The sequence below is a fragment of the Varroa destructor genome, unplaced genomic scaffold (assembly GCF_002443255.2).
Source record: "Varroa destructor unplaced genomic scaffold, Vdes_3.0 BEIS01000007.1, whole genome shotgun sequence".
NCBI lineage: Eukaryota > Metazoa > Arthropoda > Arachnida > Mesostigmata > Varroidae > Varroa > Varroa destructor.
The window spans coordinates 6246240-6268184 of record NW_019211460.1 but is presented as its reverse complement, the minus strand read 5'-3'; the positions used below and the strand labels follow the sequence as shown (position 1 = coordinate 6268184).

The 21945-nt window shown below is 40.6% G+C and overlaps 1 long non-coding RNA gene across 1 annotated transcript; it reads left to right on the top strand.

Annotated features, from left to right (window-relative positions):
* Positions 1-59: 59 nt before the first annotated feature.
* Positions 60-6478, top strand: LOC147754238 (uncharacterized). Its single transcript, XR_015317061.1, has 3 exons — positions 60-313; positions 4115-4626; positions 4796-6478. It is a non-coding gene; the product is annotated as an uncharacterized LOC147754238 (long non-coding RNA).
* Positions 6479-21945: the final 15467 nt, after the last annotated feature.

Below are 21945 nucleotides of genomic sequence, written 5' to 3'. Positions count from 1 at the left end.
GTCTTGAAAAAGGAAGATTTACGGCTTAGTTTTTTTCTGCCTTTTAAGCAGGTCGTCGCCGTCGTTATCATCTTCGTCACCGTAGCGGCCGACGCCACCGCTGGCGCCGTTGAGCTGTCCGATCTCGTTCAGGATCTTGCTCGAAAGCGGTAAAACGCGTACCTTTTTGTGCGCGTCCGCGGTCACATCGAATGTTCGTCCTGAATATTGCTGTTGTTGTCGTGAGCCCGGTCTGCTGGCCGGCTCGCACCAAATGCCTCCACCGCCGCTGCTTTACAAACGTAATTTCTCTTAAATGGAGACGTCATCAAAGGTAGGCGTCGCCGAAGACAAGCCACGCCGCACATACAGATCGATAGATAGAGAGCTAAAGAGAGGGAAAATGGGCGAAGGAGAATTCGAGAAGGTCCGGGGGTGGCAAGAGAGGACACATGTTGTTTTTGTTGGCGTAGATAGATACACTGTTTTGTTCCGTAATCTTTGAATTCATATTGACATTCAATGAAACTCAATGCGAAAAACTCGATTGGACTCTTTTTACCTTCGAAGGGTTCGTGTTTACGTATCTGTTTGAATAGGACTATATGATGGCCTAAAATCGGGTTCATCCGGGAGAGCATTTAAGACATGCTCCCCAGAAGCGGCTAGTTAACCACTAATAATGCACTATGGTAGATCTTAGCATATCCAGAAATATCTACAGAAAGGTCAGGCAGCAACAATGAATGAACAGGTATTCTAAACGAAACTAAAATGTAATTAAAGTAATGATACAGAATACTAGCTTTTAGAGTAAACTTATGTTGCTTTCTCACAAGGATTACAATCGCCGGTTAGATTATTTGCACGTTAGCGTGGGTTTTCTAACCGCCGTTTGCTTGTTTTGAAGGTGGTTCTACTAAAGACACATTGGCCACCGCAAATCTATTAGCCTTTAACAGACTTCATTACTCATTGCGGGAGCACTTGCACTGCCAAAGGATATTTTTCGGTTTTCCCTTACTTTATTTGGATTTATCTCACTAAACGATTTGCAAACTTATCCTGTATTTACAGAAGTGGGAGGTCGGTATGTGACTCAGTTTTGACGCCGAGCTTCATAAATCAGCCCAGAACATCTGATTTTTATTGGTAGCGGCTGGCTGACGGTAATATCCCTGGTCAGCCATCAGCCGCGTTCACGATCCCGCGTACGGTTGATTTCTGTAACAGAGTTTATTGCTTGGTTTTCGACCGTAGGGTCCCGGTCGTAGCCCCAACCATATGTCGCCAAGTGGCGTTTCCGTTCAATGTATGACTATCCGATCTTTCCAGTGCGATCAGGAACGCGACGCATTGATGAACTAGATACGCGTACAGGTTCATTAGAGAAAAATGATTGAAAATCAATCGACTGTAGTATAAAGCCGAACGGCTTGTTCCATCTGACGGCTTAGCTATTAGACCTATTCGCAATTATAGAGTTTAATTATTCAGACAACTTCATAATCACACATTGTGAGGTGGTAGCCTATACTGTTCGTCTTAGTCGGACGCTTCTATTCATGCAAAAACTTATGAAGCTATCTTATGTAGAAGATATAGGTAAAACTATCTATCCACTAGAGTACTCCATTTGCAGCTCACAATTTAATTGTTATTGGAAATATCTAGACAACATCAATACGACAAAGCTTCATTCTGATGTACTGGATTAGAGGCAAACCTCTTTCTTCGTATTTACATGTACTTGAAAGTAGAGGCCTGCCACCTGATGGCAAACAGATAGCTGTCTCCAAGAGGAGTTCAATATATTTCACGTCATCCCTTGCTCGTATTATATAAAAGGCCGAAGTAGTAAAATTGCTATAAGGCTTATAGAATAGACCGGTTGCTTCGGGCTATCATGAGTGTGCCAGCGTTGAACCGCTGCCGTAGCCACAGATACACTCAAATGTAGTAATTGTGCATCAATGATAACCTTTTCCTGGTTCTTCGAAACTTCAGTTTGTGGATGGCATTTTCAGAAAAGGACATTATAGCTATCCTATTATTACTGATCGATCAGCAAATCCATTGTAACTATTGTTGTTGTTGTTGTTTAGAAAACAAGCGTCTTCAATAGCAAAGCGCCTCGTTGTCTGGACCACTAACCCATCCCTCACGATAAAAGGAAATTTAGCGTTTAATGTCCTGTTCCGGTACTTTCCAGACTCAAGCGTTCTATGATACGCTTGCGTAACTAAACTAACGATATACGGATTCAATAAATATCAACTTGTTTGATCTTAGCAACGTTATGTTTAATGTGGTTTCTAATGATAGCCAACAAATCCTATAATTGATCACAGTAAGCTTATAGGTGCTGCCCCGACCACCGATTCCGCAATGGTATTTTCTGTGCCAGTAGCTGACGAAAAGTATTTCGGTCGAAACGTCATTGGATAAGAAAAAAAAACGTATGTACTACTTATGTGTCGTTAGCGGGACCTAAAGTCACCAGTTGATGTTAATGGGCTTGCACCGCATCCTAAAGACATAATATTAATAAAACAGATATTTAAATAGAAGAATATCTTAAATAAGCCGCTCAGAGGTAGGCTATAGATACGTTTCAACTCTGTCCTCTTTAATCGTATTAAGCTTCAAATGTTCTTTTTTTCTGAAGCAAAGTCTGTTAGATGATGAAGCCACAAGGTATGTGAAGGATGGCGGCTTTAAGTACTATAAATATATATGAAGTACTATTAACTAGACTAACTAAATCTATTAGCTAGTAGAAGTGTAAGATATAAAAAGCTTGCAATTGTTTGGCCAAGACAAAATACCATATAGTTATATACCCTTTATTTGGTACATTGTTATCAAATAACCGATCACACTAGATTCAATAATGTATTGCGTACCAGATGATCGGTAACTGAAAAAGCATGAGAAATCTATGAGAAATTATTAAGCGTGTCTTACTGTATCAAAATATCACTTGTCTTCATCTTAAAGAAAGCCATGTCTGAATTGTTTGAACATCGTCCTGTGGGACATTGTATCGCCCGGTTCCTATAGCTCAGCTCGAAAAATAGTTTTTGCCAGTTTTATCACATCGTAACGGAGACAAAATAATGCCATATCAGTTGAAGAATTGCAGATGCATATAGAAATAGTACAATGATAGAGATAGAAACAGAAAATAGTATATTTTCTAACACTCGCCTCGATCTATTTCGCTACCTGCTGAAAGTATGTTAGTACAGTAAAGGGCTATATTCGCCTGTACGGCATACGAAGGCCGCTGGTATTAGGTCCGTGTCTCACTGCATCCACGATTAGGTGCCTACCCTTTCATGTGTCATCGTCCTAAATCAAATCTGAATAGATCTTCTGAATAGAGAAAGTCCCACCTCAGCCAAGCTTGTTTCGCTACGCGTGGACGGACGTTTCTCGACGCTGTTCGCTTAATGCCTAACGTCAAGCTTGAATTTTATGCTAGCCTTAGCACTCTTACGATTAGCTTTATGTCCTCTAATGAATAGCCTCGATTGCAACGCATTGGCATCGTCGAGTCGCAGTTTTTACGAGGAATAGGGAAATGATAACAGAAGACTTTCTATCAGACGTTAGATCGATTTTTTTTGTTTTCTCATAGCGATCGCCATAGATATATCATAGGCGTATGTATCTTTGATATTTCTCTAAATGCTGATAGGATAAGCCTAGACCTGTCAGGTAGCGCCAGTTGAAACAAGGGCTGTCAAAAGCAATCCATTCATGGCAACGCTTAGCTGGTATAGTTGTGTAAGTTTTACCGGCACTCATTTACGCCAGTCTCTATCAGTAGAAAGGATAAGTCTTTTATTGGTTGAAATTTTGTTTTTTAACTGTTGCTTGATGCCGCACGATCAGTGAACAGACGTTGGGCATAAGTTACTGGCTGATCGGGCTTTTTTCGGGAACTTTGCAAACATTTCCTCGTGTTGCAATTGCCAAAAGAAATCGAAAAGCTGTACTGTTCAGACGAAATACATTCTGTGTACAGACATGTAGAGGGATATCTTGCCTATTGATTTGTAGATTTTTTTGTCTGCGGCAAATTAGAAATGGCATGTATCGCTGTTATTATTGAATGTTCTCCTTGCAGGGGGTATATCGGAAGCGACGCAGTAGACGGTCAGACAACATAAAAGCAGCAGTGCGTATAGGATACAGTGGCTGAATGTCGAAGCAGTCAACTAACGTCGTGCGGGACCCTCATAAGTCGACAAGTTCATCCAACGATGCCTTGATGTAAAGCTTTCACGGCAATAATCACAATCAAAAATCATGGCAGAGTACGTTGAAAATACTTCGACCGAAGGGGTTCACAGTTAGCGGTGGCCATCTCCTACAGCAAAGCCATATTTGTCCTTAATTCAAACCCTTCCAAAATAGCCCTGCGTAAAAACGTATGTGCGCCATTGATTTTTCTTCTACAAACCACTCAGTATTCGTTTACAGCAGTTATTGATTTCTCTTTTATGTTCAGTGTTTTCTATCTACTGCATACCAACCCCTTTATCGCGGCAGTGACACGGTACGTAAGTTACGACGTGACACATGCAGGCGTTGAAGTGGGGCATGCCACTTCGGGACGGCAACGACAACCAAGCATAGGTACAGTATATGCTCAAACCACGTAGACCACGTACGCACACAGCGCAAACTGTATAAACACTCCCCCATCTCCTGAGTAATATGTCAATATTTTCCCATATCTTTATCATTAACGACGTACTCGTGTCGTATTGACGGTAGAAATTTTGTTTTTAATGTTTCATCTTAGTTTTTCGCTGAGTTGTTAAAACCGCGCTCGTCGGATGGCTGCTGAACACACAAGAACGAACTTTGAGTCGGTGGTCCTCCGCAGATATTTTCGTTCGTTAGATATTCATCAATGTCGTCGATCTTAGCTCATCCATCGTCATGCATCGCGGATCGGTTTCGCTGCACAAGAAGCCGTTGACAAGTAGATTGCAGTGCGTTCTATGCTCTATGCTACATGTTTAAACGGCGAATCAGCTTCAAGTGAACGGTCGCGCCGCGAATCGGTCGTCGCTTGTTCGTTCTCTAGCCCGCCCGCTGACTTCAGAAGTTATATAGGTACTTGTCTCTAACAGCGGCCGCTAATGGCGCCACCAACAGCATCGACGGTGAGGTTAAGTGTACCGATGAAGCAAGCCGCCGCTAGCTAGGAAGATACACTTCACGCGTAAATGGATAAACATATATATATATACATACGCACAAATCTATACACGTGAACGGATAGGTAAATAATTGTCAATATAACAAAAGACATTATTACTCGTCGACAGCAGGAACTGCTGCTATTCGTCTTTAGTCTTATCCCGTTCGAACAAACTTAAGTCAGACAAATTGCATTTGGGTACAAAAAACTTGGCGTCGTAGCCGCCCCCGGCGGCGGTGTGTCAGTTATAAGGCCGAGTGACAGCTGTATGGCAAAACGTATATAGAACTGAAGGACTAACTTTCTGAAATACTCAGGGAACGAGGCAAGCTACGATTTCTCGGGTAGTCGCCTGAACCGTGGTCGCTTAAATATAAATATATGACTAAGTATTTATTTAGCTGAAGTGTTTCCCTCGTTTATTTTCTTGCTAAGACAGAAAAAGTGCTGAAGATTTATTAAGCATAAAATATTTAAATGAAAAGAAATGAAAAAACATACATGTATATATTGAAGCTTGACCTCATAAGTGAGCACGAAGTCAGAGCATATGCATGGTTGTGTATGGTGATATTAGGCACGCTATATGACGGGTTCGTACGTTCATCCGGTTGGAAGGTCCTCAATTTTGAGCGAAATCAGGCACAATGGTATTGACAATTATTTGGGAGCAATGTTCTCTAATGGATGAAAATAGGAGGTAGTTGATTCTCTTGGACGTATTCGAATGGGTGATTATTGTATAGCGAAAATAAAGCTTTTAACTAATTAAGTTTAAATTGGCAGGTAAAATAATTTGACCAGTGCAAAACTTGTACTTTCTTTCTGATCCTGCGAGGATGCTACTAGAATTGACGCTGGTCGCCTCGGATGTTTCTTTTTGCACTGATCGTCTTCTAATTAGGACAGAGTAAGGACATGGCAGACGCAAAGCAAACACTAATCAACAACGTTTACTAATGGCATGACAAAGCTATTTGGAAAACTCCCATTGGAAGGAGGGCAAGAAACTAAAAGCTCAGACCGGAAAGTGCTTGCAAAAATTAAGCAAAATCCACTAAATAGGGCATAACAAAGCTCAGAAATGACACAGAAAGAGACTGCTCATATACGTACAACTGGATGTACTTGAAGATGATTGCACGAAAACGAACCGTGTCGCAAGGCGATATTTGCGCACTCACTGAAATTGTATGATAAACCCACGCTGCCCTGATAAGATTATCAGTAGTCTTCAACGAAAATATCTTATAGAAAAAAACAACAGCATAATTTTAATATGGGTTTTTCTTTCAACAACACGCATGCGTTTCAAACGGTTAGATAAATTTTGCTTAGGTTGTATTCGAAATTAGTATACCTGTATACCGAGTCACGAGAACCCATTTTTATGCGATGGCTTCTTTAAATGTACAGTATCAATAAACTAGCACTACTTGTTTTGCTGTCTAAAAATTGGAAATCGTTCCCGGCGTATCAAATAAGTGAGCCCGTAATTAGAGCCCCTATAAGCGAGAAAATCATTCGTCTGCTACGCAGCTTCGCGCAAAACACTCACGGTATGTTTCTTATTTTTATCAGATACTTAGCGCGTCGTCGTCCTCGTCGGCGGAAGACTAATTTCGCACCTTTCTTCAGAATCGGTCTCACTTGATTGATAGTCAGGCTTGTTCGCTAGTCACCACTATCGCGAAACTACAGACAGCTAACTAGGCCATTAAAATATTTTTCCTCAAAAAAAACCTAGCATTATCATTGCGCCATTCCTGCGATAACAATTGGATGACGATAGCGATAGAGGTAACAGCAGCGGTAACGCAATAAGTAACAGAAATAGCAGAGCGGCTGAAGGCACTCCCCAGATGAGGTCGGTGCCCCACCGCAACGAATGCCCCCAGAAGATCGGACATTCCTTTTTTGACACAACAGAAAATAAGCAGACGAAAAGGAATACGGACAGTGAAGACGAACAGCGAAGCGTGACAGAGAAGCGCTATCGGTTGAAGCGTCGTGGCTCGAAAGGAAGTGGGGGATACAGTGCGGTGAGCTCGCGTGCGCGCGCGGCATCCGCTGTGCACAGCGTCGAAACCGGCAAGGCAGGGGGAGAGAAGTACTCGGCGTGAGCTGCCGACGAATCTAAAACGCTAGCACGACGTACCTCATAGGTAAGTGCTGTTATTGGCCTTACCATTCAGATGCTGCCGATACGAAAAGTGACGAGACGATGATGATAATAATAATTAACACAACGTAGGTCATCCGTCAACACGTATCTGTGACCAATGTGTTCGTTTTGAAGTAGAGTGAAGCTAATGTTGACCAATTTAGTGTCTCAGTTCGGTGGCCATGATGATTGACGCGCTATGTGTGCCTAGACCTTAGGCGACCGGTTAGCATTCCTGTCAAATAATTATAGTAATTGACAAAGTAAGTATACTAGTATTTCATTTCGTTTCAACTTGTTGTTGCGTCGTTTCAACATATTTCATTACTTCATAAAAAAATTCATAGGTTCTGTATATATACGGTATACATCGAACTGAAGGTGTGGCTATAATGCTTAAGCTACAGCGCCTATACCAGAAGTGAAATGAGTGCGGCAACTGTCTATCGAAAAAATATTCGACAGCCGAACTTGTATCTTGTCCATAAGTTTCTATTTTTGTTAGTATTACTTAAGAAACCTTTTTTTTTTTCAGTTAGAATAATTTCGAAAATTACTCGTAGCGGCTCTTTGACCAGTGTTCTCTATTTTCTCTCTGTTTACGTACTTCACTTAAGGATAGATTACTTATTAGGACTTAAGACCGCGCTCGCGAGCGGCAGTAGCCACCGACGTTCCTTCAGCACATAGTAGGCAAAGTGCCAGATCAACAATGCAGGTAACCTGTCTAATTGTGCCTTATGATAGGTAAATACTATTCTATTTTGCACCCGGTAGGGGCAGGCAGGCAGTAGATGCGAACGTTAGCAGACGTCTAAAAAAATGACAAAAGATATCGATTCGACAAATGTCTGTTTTTGGATCAATTGAAACTTACCCGCTCGCATAAAGCGTTTCTACACACTGATATTACTTATTTTTCCGATAAAAGAACGTCATCCGTGTTGGATGAGTACAAGCCTACCTATAGATATTTACGTGTTATTGAGGAACAGCGATTATGAGATGAGGACATTTTAAAATATTATTTGCAATCCTCATGTGAGTACAGATCTTTTTAGGTGAGGTAATTTTTAAGGGTGAGCTGTTCCTCTTTGAGGCTGCGCCCGCTCTTTGTATATCTAATAACGACGGTTTTGTAATACAAATTTTTTTTTGCTCTTAGGAAAAATCTCTCGCAAAACAAATTTCAATAACATAAATATATTAGCAATGTTCTTCGAAACGCGTCTTTCTGAGGTATTATCCTAATAGTATTATATACGCTTTCAATTCATGCATGCAGTCGAAAGGCCAGTGTAATTAGTTATAAGTTTTCGCTTCTCTTTTAAAATACCTTGGGCCTTAGGCTGAACATACGAGTTTTGAAATAAAACTCCTTTAGAGATAGGACAGTCCATCTGCTAAAGAGCCGTATCTTTTGGGGGGGTTATACGTAAAGAAAGAGGCGTGTAGCTACACTCCGACTCCCTCTCTTTTTTCCGCTGTAATTGATTGCATCCTTACGTTTAGGTTGAGTGAAATGTGTACGCAATTCAACTGACTAGATAGATCTACGGTCTGGTAGTTCTGTCAGGATTGGAAACGGCATGTCAAGGATTGTTCACGTCGTCGTAAGTCACGCGTCACGTGCTGGATAGTCTACTAATACATAATGGCTAAACTCTGCTCTATATATCAAACATTCACACAGTCGGAGGGTGTTTTAATTGCATGAAAATCCTTCTGATCGGAGTTTAAAACATCAGTCGAAAATCCCTGATGCAATTCCGTTTCCTCCTCTTCCGTTACACCCCTTCTGTCTGGCTCCTCTCTCTCTCTCTCTCTCTCTCTCTCTGAGAATTTCTCACTTCCCGCTGTGCGATACTTGTTCATTGTCGACGAATTTCTCGCTAGCTTTGCTCCATTCCACCGGCGATCTCGTCAAAGGGCATCTTCATTTCGCGTTCTCATGATTCTGGCCTAAAGTCGAGATGCTGTCGATTTGAGTTAATCGACACTTTGTCAATGGAAACAGGTGGTGTTGGGACGGTATCGTTTCAAGGTATCGTGACTTGGAGATACAAGTCAGAAACAAATCTAGCTACCAGTCGTAAAGTCGGATTCACTCAGAGTTGTCATTTTTTTTGCCCAAAAAATACGATAGTAGTTTATAACGCAGGTCGCCAAGTAAGCTTATTTCTTTGGTTTACCTATTTTCTTAATCGAGCTTGCTTTCAAGATTCATGGATACCACTGACGCATAGATACATTTGCCCATTCCTCTTAATCATCTATATACACAAAGGCTTAAATACAGTACCTAACAGTAATCACGATGTTGCTCTTTACCCTTTACCTTAAAATCATCCATTAACGAATACGTTCTGTTGCCCTCAAACCTTAGAACAAGTCGCAAAATCTAATACAAGTAGCTATTTGTCCATCAACACATTAAACTATTCCAAGTGAATCTGACGGACTTTAAACTTGAATAATAATCTTCGAACCAGTTAACTTAGAACGATGGTTTTCATCATGTATCGTAAAGGGTATCGTACTTTGGTTTTTTTTTTACATGCCTGTTCTAGCTTTGTACCAGCTTTCGGAGAGCCATAAAACTCATTCGCACTCCCGTATGTAATTTCTCTCCCTATGGATTCTTGACGTCAATCGATACTGGGATGCACTCGCTCACCAGTTGCCCTTTTTGGGATACCAAAAGCGTCGTAGCCACACGAACTTGCATCGGGAGTATAAACGCGTTGAAGCCACGGCTAGACAATTTTTTGCTCAAGCCAGGAAGCAGCTGAAGCAAGACGTTGAGGTCTGGCGTTTTCGTCAAGTAACCAGACGGCGACTTCGATTGCCATGGCAACGTCTCTCTTGAGGAACTCAGTACAGTGGGCTGTATTCGCTGTCCCTTTCGGCGAGTATCTCGTAGACGTCACGCCCTGCTCGGTTTATTACAAGTACTATTACTATCATTTTATTTCAGAACCTTCTTGAATCTGCCATTGAGCTCGATTTCTCTTTAGGGCAACGTAATCCTCTCGCCTAACATTTCTCAGACTGCTGGTAGAAATCGAATCGCGTTTCTTCTATGGCAATATCTATTATTGCACTTCAGGCGACACGACCTTTTTTTTTTAAGTTAAATACCGCAATTATATCCGCGTGGTCTAAAGTCCGATTAGTTCCAGCGGACTCTATTATACCCAGTTTTAGTATTTGTAACAAATTACATGTTAAATGCCAATTGTAGCTGACCAACACTTCAACTTACAGAGTTCTCTTGATGGCAACAGTGCCCTGTCATCTGGTCTTCACAATCCCATCTCCGCTACTGGGACGTTTACACTATGCCCATACTGTGCTTTCTCTGGAAACCTTATTGCCTAACATCTTCACTAATTTTCGATGGATTTTCGTAGCGCTATGGCCTTCAAGGAACAAAAACTTTCTGAGCATTGATTGTGGCGACTGAGAGACGCTTCTGCTTCTATCTATTGATATCTTCTAGAGCGAACTCAATCGGTTTTCATCTACGAGCTTCTAGAAGACTGGGGTATTTACCGGCCAAGCTTCGTAGCTGAAAAGTTATTCAATTTTGGAGCTCGCGAGATTTGTTCGCAACAAACATAAAACTATGCTAACTTTTCTCAGTTAGTCCATGTGGTATCTTTCTCGATCTGTGCTTCTTAGCTAATTCGGAACATCATGTTAAACATATACCATATAATAAGTTTGATGTCTCTGCTGTGTTGAGGTCGAAGCACGTAAAAGTATCACCCGTCTTATGTCGTTTATCATCAACGTGCAACCCACTACACTTCATAAACGTTTCTCATGGAGTTGTCTTATACCCGTTACGTGAACGATATTATGATAACACCTGATCTGATTCCCTCTACGCTTGTTTTAGATGAAAATTTGGATTAAAATAAATACTTTTATATAGAGTTTTCGACTGTAAAGGCATATGAGACATTCTAATTTCCCATAGTTATTAGACAGCTACTTAGGAAAGTTATTCTAGCAATCAATTTTCTCCGTGTTCATGTACCTCGAAGTCCCTATCATTTCTACGGGTAACTAATCGTCTGCGTCGGAAACGATGCATACACAGCCAGCATTACTTTCTTCATTAGACTGAACGTAACCGTTGAATAGCCATCACCGAGCATCTAAGAAAGCCTTGGCTTTAATCTACACAATAGAAATTAATTGAATGTTCGAATAAGAGTGCAATGGGCAGGGTGATGGAAGGAACAGCAGCGAAAGAAGGTAGCATGCGTCCGTAGAAGGACGTGATTAGTGATGCCTCGGACTTAGGTGTTCAATCGTCTGATGCAATTGATTTTTGACGCACGCTAAACGAATGCGTAACCGTTTATCCTGAAATCGGTACGACTACTCAGGATAGACGAACTAGCAGCTGTCCTATCATTACTGAGGTGCTGACGTATGGATTGATCATACCAGGATTTTTTTGGATCTACGGCTTGCTTGAAACAGTGTACTATTACTGCCGCTACCACGCATCAAATTTTTGATTGGACTAAGGTTCTTGATGGAACAAGCAGCATCTAGGTCTTCAAGCCAGTCCCATTCTGATTGGTATACACCTGTATACGCGTGACCTTTTAAGGCACGCAAATCAGTATGTAATAGGTATACAATATGATTTTAATTGTTTAAATTATTATTTTATGAACGCAGACTTCGGTACGATCATCATTACGTAACGTATTTCATTCTCATAACATACGCATGTAGTCATTACAGTAAAAAATCAATAAGCTGACTGACTGACTGACTATACGATATACGACCTTCATTTACGTACAGGACTACCTCAGCAATTCAGAGATCATGGTGCGCAAATAGTGAAAGAGTCAAAACATTTGCTAATACCGTCTTTTGTAATTTGAATTTGTATTCGTTAGTGAATAGATCAAAGGGATCGCATCTCTTGTAAGAACCTCACCTATGTCAATATAATACTACTGCAAGCTCTTCTCTTCAATTTTCGTATAGGGAACATCCTAAGCAGGCGTGGTGTTGAATCCAATGGATGGCCCTCTGCCGTATGTTTATTTAACTTCTAACAGCGTGCAATAATTTTGCCAACTTAATTGCATATTAACTCCAATAGGGGAAACAATCGTAATGATTGAAGAACCGCAGGAGTCAACTACAGCGTTCTTCTGGGGGCTTGCACGTAAGCTAAGGCATTGTGAGTCAAAGACAGTGATCGTAGAGAACAACTTCCGCAATGAGAGACATGTACCCCCTACAGACAATTATCCACAAATAGCCAAAGCAAGGCCAATTAGCAATAAATCAAATTCCATATGGCTGGCGTGAGAATGGGGTACTCCTATTGGAGAAACATAGAGACTCTCAAAGCTACGTACTCGTCAGGATTTCCGCAATTCGACGCAGGCCATTCGCAAAGCAGACCTGCAGCAGGATGGAGGTCTGGGTGAGGAAACAGGAAATCTTAGTCGAAATGCAAAGCTGATTCAGGAAGAAGAAACGACGTAATAATACTATCTTTATAGGCACGTCGATGGGAGAAGTAGCTAGAAATGAAGGCAAATATGTGCGTCGCTTGAGCGTTACCAAGATATACGACAGATCTGCTTTGGGAGACGAACACGGCATTTACCTTTCATAGAATACAAGGATTAGGTTAACGTATGAGACCAAAGTTCACTGTTTCAGATATGATTGTGAACAAGGGAAGATATTCTTCAGATATTTCTGATGAGTTATATGAATCTGAAAGCCAAAGCGGTTCATCGAGTAAGACAGAGCTGCTTGACGCTCCAGATTTGCTCGCACAATATTCGTAGACAAGCTGATCTACACACCCAGTAAAATGTCACACGATCTCGTTACGGAATAGGCCAACATTTTAGTCGAAAAGGCACCCAACGTATATAACGAAAGGCATATAGCATGTTTGCAGCAATCACAGAATGCGGCCTAACGTTCGGAATACAGAACAGAGCTGCTTGAATATCTCATTCCGTCAGTAGTTCTGATATTGAATACAGTTGAGTAATTCTGGGGGAACATGCCATGAGAAAAAATGCCAAAATCAAAGTTACGCTGGAAAAAGTTTGTCACTACAGCATTAGACATTATGCTTGTTGAACGTGTTTAAGAGTAAATCTTTCGTAACGGAGAAGAACGATAGAATTAAAAGAGCTAAACAAATCTGAACGAGTTTACTGGACCGATGCTCAACTGACGTAGGTAATTGGCAAATGAAAAAATTATGTCCAAGCAGGACAAATTTTGAAGGTAGCTATTCTATTGATCATTGATTATCTAATGTGAAGAAAAAAATCAGTCACTGCAACGAATGGTTATAATGATGATTAATTACAATGACAAGCGCAGCGTGCGTCTGTAGGGACGGCAGAGAAATCTTACCATTGACACTGGCCCGTCCGCAGGAACACGCCACATCAGACTCTTTTGACCCGGTATACAAATACACCGTTCCAAATGTCAGACGGTCAATCAAAAATCATAGTACGTCTCACTGGACTGTAGTGCTACAATGTAATACAGGTTAATTGGGTGCATTAGCACTCCACGACGGCTAAGACTATCTAGGAGAAAATAGACCCAAAAAGATATAAGGATAAAATGTAAATATAATACCCGCAAAATTCGCTGCCCGTGAACTCCCATGAAGGAAAACGTGACTGTCGTACTGAGGGAACGCTGCTGATGACAAATCATTGAAATCTCGTTGTGCATAATTTACGCCTCTGAAAAATTTTCGAGCTTTTGTGCGGGCCCGTGACGCTTCTCCGATAAGAATCGGCCAACATTATGTGAAACTTCCACTTTCATTTTTCCGGAGCCATCATCTACCAGTAGGCCAATTACACTTAACGACGATGAACGTAGTTGAACTACGCTATCAGACACTGTGCTAACACTGACCTATACGATGTGATCAGAATCCATGCCAATCCTGAATTAGTATCTGAGATAAATGTTTTCCTTAGGATATTTTAAAATTTAGTACCACTATACGATGCGTAGGTTAATACCCATTATTAAAAGCTTCCAAAGTAGGAAACATATCAACTGCAAATTTGAGCCATAGCACATTTTCGTGTAAATCAATTTTCAACAAAAAAAAAATTACAGAGTATCATTGAGTTTTCACAGTTACTCGAAGAGCAAGAAGAACATTTTGAAAGCTGCGATATTATCTTCAGCAAAATGTATCATTGCAATACGAAGCTATATCCTCTAGTCGCTTACGACACCGACTATACTGAACATAAGACATTGGGAAACAACTAAGACGGTTAGCATAATATTTTCGACCTGTTGAATTGAGAAGATCTATAATCAATCAGACACACAAACAATGGAAGAAAATTTTTTCAGACCATTTGATCGTGAATACTGATTACGGCAATTATTTTTGATCTCCGAGTTCGTAAGTACAGCATCCGACTGAAGTTTGTCCACTCGAGATCTCTGATATCAAAGACCGCTTTCGGAAGGCCACTAGAAACATGATACAGAACGAACTTATTACTTCTACAAGTTTACATGAGGTAAAAGTCCTCGTTGGCAATTCATGCCATAATTTTATAGGGGTCCGATTCAAAGATTTTACGTGACTACTTCTATGTCTTTACAAAATTAACGGAAAGTCAACGGAAGTAGCTTCCTTTCGTTGAGCGCAAATAGTAACTATTAACTAAGTGTTAGACGTTCGAACACCTCAACCACTTTATTAATAGAGTTCATGAAAGTTATGGGAAATAAATAAATAAATAAATAAAATTGGTGCTTATGAATATCATAGGCAAATGTGAACTCTGTCGTTCTATGAACTTCGTACATCACTGCAGGAGCAAAACGATTGCGCGCTAGTCACACAATGATGAGGAGATCTTGAACTTGATTCCCACTTACTTGGTGTCTACCGCATTACCGTTGGAATAACGGCACTAAAGGACAACACTTTTTACTTTTAATGTGTTTGTCTACTAAACCCAGCGACAAATAGTGGTCGAAATTCCAATCCGGACGTGCATGCTGTGTTTTATGATGGCAACCAGCAATTTAATCCAACTTGTTACTGTGACGGGATGCCCTACGTAATAATGTCCTGAAAAGATTAGTCCAGGCCGAGTCTCGAGCTACGCGCCAGCCCGCTTTAAGGTAGCACACATCCTAACAGTACAAAGGCCTCGCTCTACAGGGTATTTGCTTTGATCCTTCGGTGAGTTAGTAGCCTCTTAGAAACAGCAAATGCTTCTTCACTACGAGTTCACGAGACTTATAACGTATAAAGCTTATCTATTCGTTAAATTATTTATGCCACGTGACGTTATTAAATACGTAGCAACTTGTTCCTGTTATATTACGGGGGATAACACTTGCGAGACTTCAGACATCTTACGAAGATCCGTTTTAATAACTCCTCGAGCGTATCCAGTTGTATTTAACGATAGCTTAAAATTTGGTCAGCTAGAGAAGATGATCACACCTTGTGAGCTTGTTTATAAGCAATACTGATAAGGTACACCTTGCATCTGTTATGTCAGCTTAGATCTTAAGATGAATTTCAGGGTCCACAGGCAGAAGAAAAACTTAGTAGTTTTTTAGCGGCGCTGTGCAAATATTTTAATGTGATGCAATTTTCGAATTGTTCGGTTTCTTTATTTCAACTTTTACAATACAATGACATTCACAATTGGCCAATTCAAAATATCTGAATAGCTTTTAATAAGAATAAAGAGACCTGTTGAAGTAGAGCTTGCTTAACCTAATGAATATTTGCCCATCTCAATTAAAGCAATAGTATTAAATGTTAATTGTAATTAGTCGCACTCCGTGCATTAGTACGGTCGTTGGAAACATGATAAAATCAATGATTAATTTTTATGGTAGCTCAGTACCAAAATATGCGTCATTGTCGAGTGCCATTTCCTGATAATGATCATCCTTTGGAGGTCCTGTTCACGCCATTGGACACGATTTGTTGCAGATTGTGTAATCTTGTTGTCCCTCACTGATGGGCAAAAGAGGAGGAGATTGAACGCACGCTGGTCGATTGCATCGCCAGCGCGTGCACTGTCGAAACGTTCGCTGGACGCGTGACGCTTAGCCAGAATCAAGGCAACGTCTAGCGTTTATTGGTCTGTCTTCGAGTGACCGAACGTGAGTGTGTATGTGTGGTCTAGAGCGGGCTTCGTCGGTCAATGATGAGGACGTCGAGGCTTACGTGAAACACACGTGCTTTGGCATTCATTACTTCTCCAGCAGCGAATTCTCCCGGAGCAAAAAAAGGGGATAAAGGGCAGAGCAAGAGAAAACACGGAGGAAGCATCAACGGCTGCATCAACAACAGAAGCAGTCACAGCGCCAGCACGAACTGACCGTTGTTCTCATCACTAACGCCCACACCTCGCAAAAATCGCCGCCCGCCACTGCCGCTCCATCAGGCCCGACAGGGCCCGGATCGCCTGACGCGTTCGAGTATCGCGTTGAGACAGAGCGTTGTAAGATGACAACGGCAAAAACGGGAGGGAAAAAGATCGACAAAAAAAGATTAAACAACAGCGTCTTGTTTGTCCATGGCTTGTACGACTTCATAATTTATTGGCGTGATCTTTTCAGTAAGCGCTATACGGAGAACGGGAATAAAGAAACTGTTCCGGCTTAACTAAAAAAAATCTATATTAATCATTAGAGGATAACGTCTCGTATGCGTACGTCGTTGTAAAATTACGCCGCATATTGGTTGTTCGTTACTTTAATTCGTTTGGTGGCGCTGAAAGCTCCCGAACGATTTTTTCCCTCATGCATTTTCCTATGCGGATGATATAAACGAGAATTGATGACTTCAACTATTTTGCTGGATAAAAATGAGTTAATTATTCCAGTGCAAATTTTCTCAGCGGTTAAAGATGATTTAGCGAACTGGACGTATTACGAAACTAACTAAAGACTGATGATGCCAGCGTGCCTTGGACGACCCATCTATTTTCGTCGAAAATAATAGTTCCCTGTTTTACTTTAAAGTGAACCTGGTCAATCGTACGCTGAGTAAGTTGTAGTTATGTTAGTGACGCGACAAGAGGGCCGCGCGAGACTCGTTTTTTTAGCTTTACAATCGAAATCAAACTAGACCTATTGCAATAATTACGATTTAAGGAATCTGCTTTTTTAGAGAAAGATTCTGAACGAACGAACCCGAATCGGGTTTTGTCGGCACGTTTTAGCTTGATACTCATCGAATTAAAGAAGCAATTTAAATTAAGTGTGACCTACCTAGACGAACGTTAGGGTTCTTATACAGATTAAATATTACACAAATTGGCCATGCTACATTGGGCACCACAATATCTATATATATACGTGAATATATATACAACTCGGACAAAATAAAGGTGTACTTACAAACTGTCACCAAAATATTCAGTTACCGTAAGCATGGGCATGACCTCCGACTTGAAAACGCAATGACCAACGATAATTAAAACTCATTGGTAATAATGTTTCGCGTGCAAAACAATTTGTATTTTCAGATGTGCTAATTGATTTCAATATTCCCCGAAACGCCTCTAGAGACACGTATGTGATCTGGTGACGTGGATTAATGCTCAAAAATTCTACAATTAATTAACAAATTGAATTTGCCCCACACGGGGGGTGTAGTGCAATAAATTCAATAAATAGAGAATGTCTCTTTATGGTTAATGGCAATAAAATGGGTATCCTGTTTGGCTTTACGGGAAGCTCTGCTGTTTGCTGCATCTTACCATCCATGTTCTCTTGAGCGTTTAGAGATAAAAAGGACTAGCTAATCAAGCAACATATCATTCTCATTTCTAAAACCTTACTTTATTTATTTGATTTTAACTGTGGAAACAGATACGATTTTAAACGGTCATTCGGCACGCACTGTAAAGTTATGCAACCACAAACGACCGACGTTTTGGCAGGACAGTGGCCTAGCAAATGTAAATGCTCTTTATCTCAGGCTAGCTAATATCGAGAATGTTGGTAATTTAAAAATCTGGCTATACAGTGTTCCACGACGGGACCGACATTTATCGTCCGCGTCAAAAGAAGGCTCCAGAAGGACTTGTTAGTCTTATGCAGCAAACGTGATGCCCCTAGAAAATATCCCTACAGGCTGCAATTGATCGTTTTATTCAATTTGTACATTGGTCTTACGATCTCATATGGGGTTCAGGTTCACACTAGTTCATCTGGCTGAGCTCGACCATCCTAAGGCAACATCTCTTTAGCCCTGTTCAGGTATTCGCTGGACTTATCTGGACCGTCTGGCGTATCTCGCACCAAGTTCATCACTTCTCACTGAAAATCTACCACAGAGGTGCGATCTTTCGAGAACTCTAGTTTACGAAAGCAACACGTAACGGTGAGACGAAAAGCGAAAAAACGTCGACCCACAGTTTTTCAAACCGCCAACTTTGAAGGCTGAAGCGTGGATACACTTCTCTAAAAAAATTGGCATTGATTATTCCGCTTGCGCGATGCATCGCTTTCTTCACCAACCATACATTCACCAGCAGCAGCAGGTGGATGATATACGCCATGGATGTGCAAAGCCTGAAAGAATTACTCGCCTGGCCTGCTCTAAACCACTCTATCCCTAATACAACCTAAATATCACCATAGCATATAATCATAATACATACTCAATAAACATATATTATTTTGTGTTATTAAATGTTTGAATTCATGTCATAAAAACGTACGCATTCAGTAAATAAAAACGTCAAAATATATTTCCAACATTTCCTACACTGAAATTCGAAAAGCACAAAAAAAATATCAGAGTTAACATTGGGAAATAGTTTTGTTGTTGCCCAACCTCTTGTTGGGTTAAAGGTAAGTCTCATAGAAACGATAACTAAAACTCTACAGCGCTCTTTACTTGAAAACGCCTAGAGTCCACAGTACGGTCACGAATCGCCCAATTTTGCTCAGTCTAACGGAGCCCCTGACCTTTTCCCTGTTCCAGTTGGTCGACTTGTGGCCCGCTATACATTGCTGCTCCACTGGCTATGCAGGTACCGTCGTCAATCAGCTGATTTTTTCAGCGGGCCATTCATATTCAGTAATAAAAGCTTGTCCTTATCTATTCTAGCCTATCCTTAACTATTTAATAACGGGCTCCAACCCGCTCGGAAGCACACTTCGCAGACCGTGTATAGATGTATGTTAATAACGAGCAAGACCCCAGTCAAAGTCTGTAACGAACGAAAGGAAAAGCATTTACTAATAGAAAGGTACGGTTTAGACAAGTGCAACTTATGTAGCTTTGGGGTGCGATTCTGTCCAATTAATTGTACGTTTGAAACATACGAATTACCAATTTAATCCATACAGCACTATAACAGCATAGAATAGAACATCAACAAATTTGTTGTGATGAACATCTAAGTCGGCAAGCTATAAACTATTGTTTCAGATATGTTTCTTCAATCGAATTTCACAAATCTCAATTATTAATCGGCTTGTAGTGTTATGAAGGTATATCATGGTAATAACGAACTGTATCAATTAAGCACCTAAGGCAGATTAACAAAAACATTGAAAATAAATTTCATCGCTAAATTTATTGTTACGCAGCGAGCTTCCGTTCACAACAATGCCACATAACAGCAAGCGACGACTATCACCCCCTTCTTCCTACGACCGAAGTGAAGCACTTTTAACTAGCTAAAAAAATATTCTTTAATATTTCTGTTGTCATTAGACAAGCCAAAACATTAACTCAGCCGTTATCTATGTGATGTAACCAATATCGACAGAGTTTACGGGTATGTGGGCGCATGCGTGAACCTGATTGCTCGACAAAATTTGATAGCGTTTCGAATTTATGCTTCATCCCGTATGTTTTTCATTTCAACGGAATGATGTATATTTGTGTGTAGCACTTTTTAATTATTTCTCTTTCTTTCTTTTTTTTTATTTTTTTATTTTTTTTTTTTGCTGTTGTGCAGTTGACGGACTGATATTTTTGATTTGCCGTCAGTTCCCACATTCTGTTGCTCGGAAGGAAGATTAGCAAATCTTGCAGAACAGTTGAAAGCGAACCGACACATTTGACACGCTACAACCTCATAAACATACAGTCTTTCTTTTTCTAAATATTAGAAATTTTACAAGTTTGTCTATTAAAATAATCATGATCTAATGCATAAAACAAATAGCCTGATTTCATGTAACCAACTTCAAGTGGCTTTCTGAATCCCTTACCAAATCATAAACTACACTAGGCATTCGTCGTGAGTATTTCTGCTAAGCAGACGACAAAGTAACTTTATTTATTGTGACATGTAACTCCTAGCGACGTCCTCGATACTGAACAACCATAAACAAACAAAAATATGAAGAAAACGAAACATTTGTAGCTGATAGTCCTATTTATCACAAACGCCCGTAATAAAACTCTGTACCTGACATCTGTATATCCACAAGCCACAACAGATAAAGTGCTCATAGTAGCAGTACGTCTCCAGGCAAACAGCTTTACTTTGAGCAGCAGCAGCAGCAGCAGCAGCAGCGGCGGCAGCAGCAGCAGTGCCGCCATATGTCACGATCGTAAATGCTCCTTTTGATCACTAAAAAGTCAGTATATATAAATATATTCGGAGCTTTCTATATCCACTCGTCTATCGAGCGTTTGCTAGGCGTACGCTGCTGTCACATTTGATTCAATAGAACTCGACCGGTGGCCTCATGATGCCGAAACGCTGATGTTGACTTCAGGCCTAAAGCTGATATCCGAGTAGCGTTAGTCTACCCTTTTTTAAATATCTATGAAATTTCTATAGCATTGTTTTTTGCCAAGAGGAAAATCGCAAAGTTTTCAAAGATACGGACACTCTGTTGAATGTCCGTATCTTTGAAAACACTAACTATAACTGCCCAATGATAATATCGACTCAACTGAATCACTTCTGATTGAAGGATACTGTTTTCCTCAGAAAAAAATCATGTGCTAAAATTGTATTGTTATGATCATAGCAATTTTACTAACATCTGCCGGATTAAATGGAAACTCCGAAGTGGTCTAACGGAGTAAATAGAAACGTTCTAAAAACGCTACCAATTACAATGTTATCCGCGTGGCTAATATCATCTAAATTCAACGTGGAACCCATCTTACGGGTCCTGATCCTTATAAGATATGTTAACTACATGAAAGTGATGTTTTGCAGTTTACGTATTAGCCAACTTTCTAGACTACACTAGTACTAAAGTATGCCCGGTTACGTGGGCTGTCCTCAGCAGCAATCCGCAGTATTTCGTGCCTAATGGACCCATTAAATGATTTCGGCAGTTGATCTTATTTCGTTTCTAAAGGAAGCTAGTAGACGGCTAGTGGAAGCTAGTAAAGTACCGTGTCTAAATTCCGTACCATCGAACTGACCCAGATTGCGATGCTGTCAGATTTCGGATGACAGATTACAGAGCATCGATTCATAACATAAAGGAACGTTTTAGACAACATTCTTCTTTAAGATTCTTCTGTATGTGATGTTTTTCTGTGTATGAAATCCCGCTG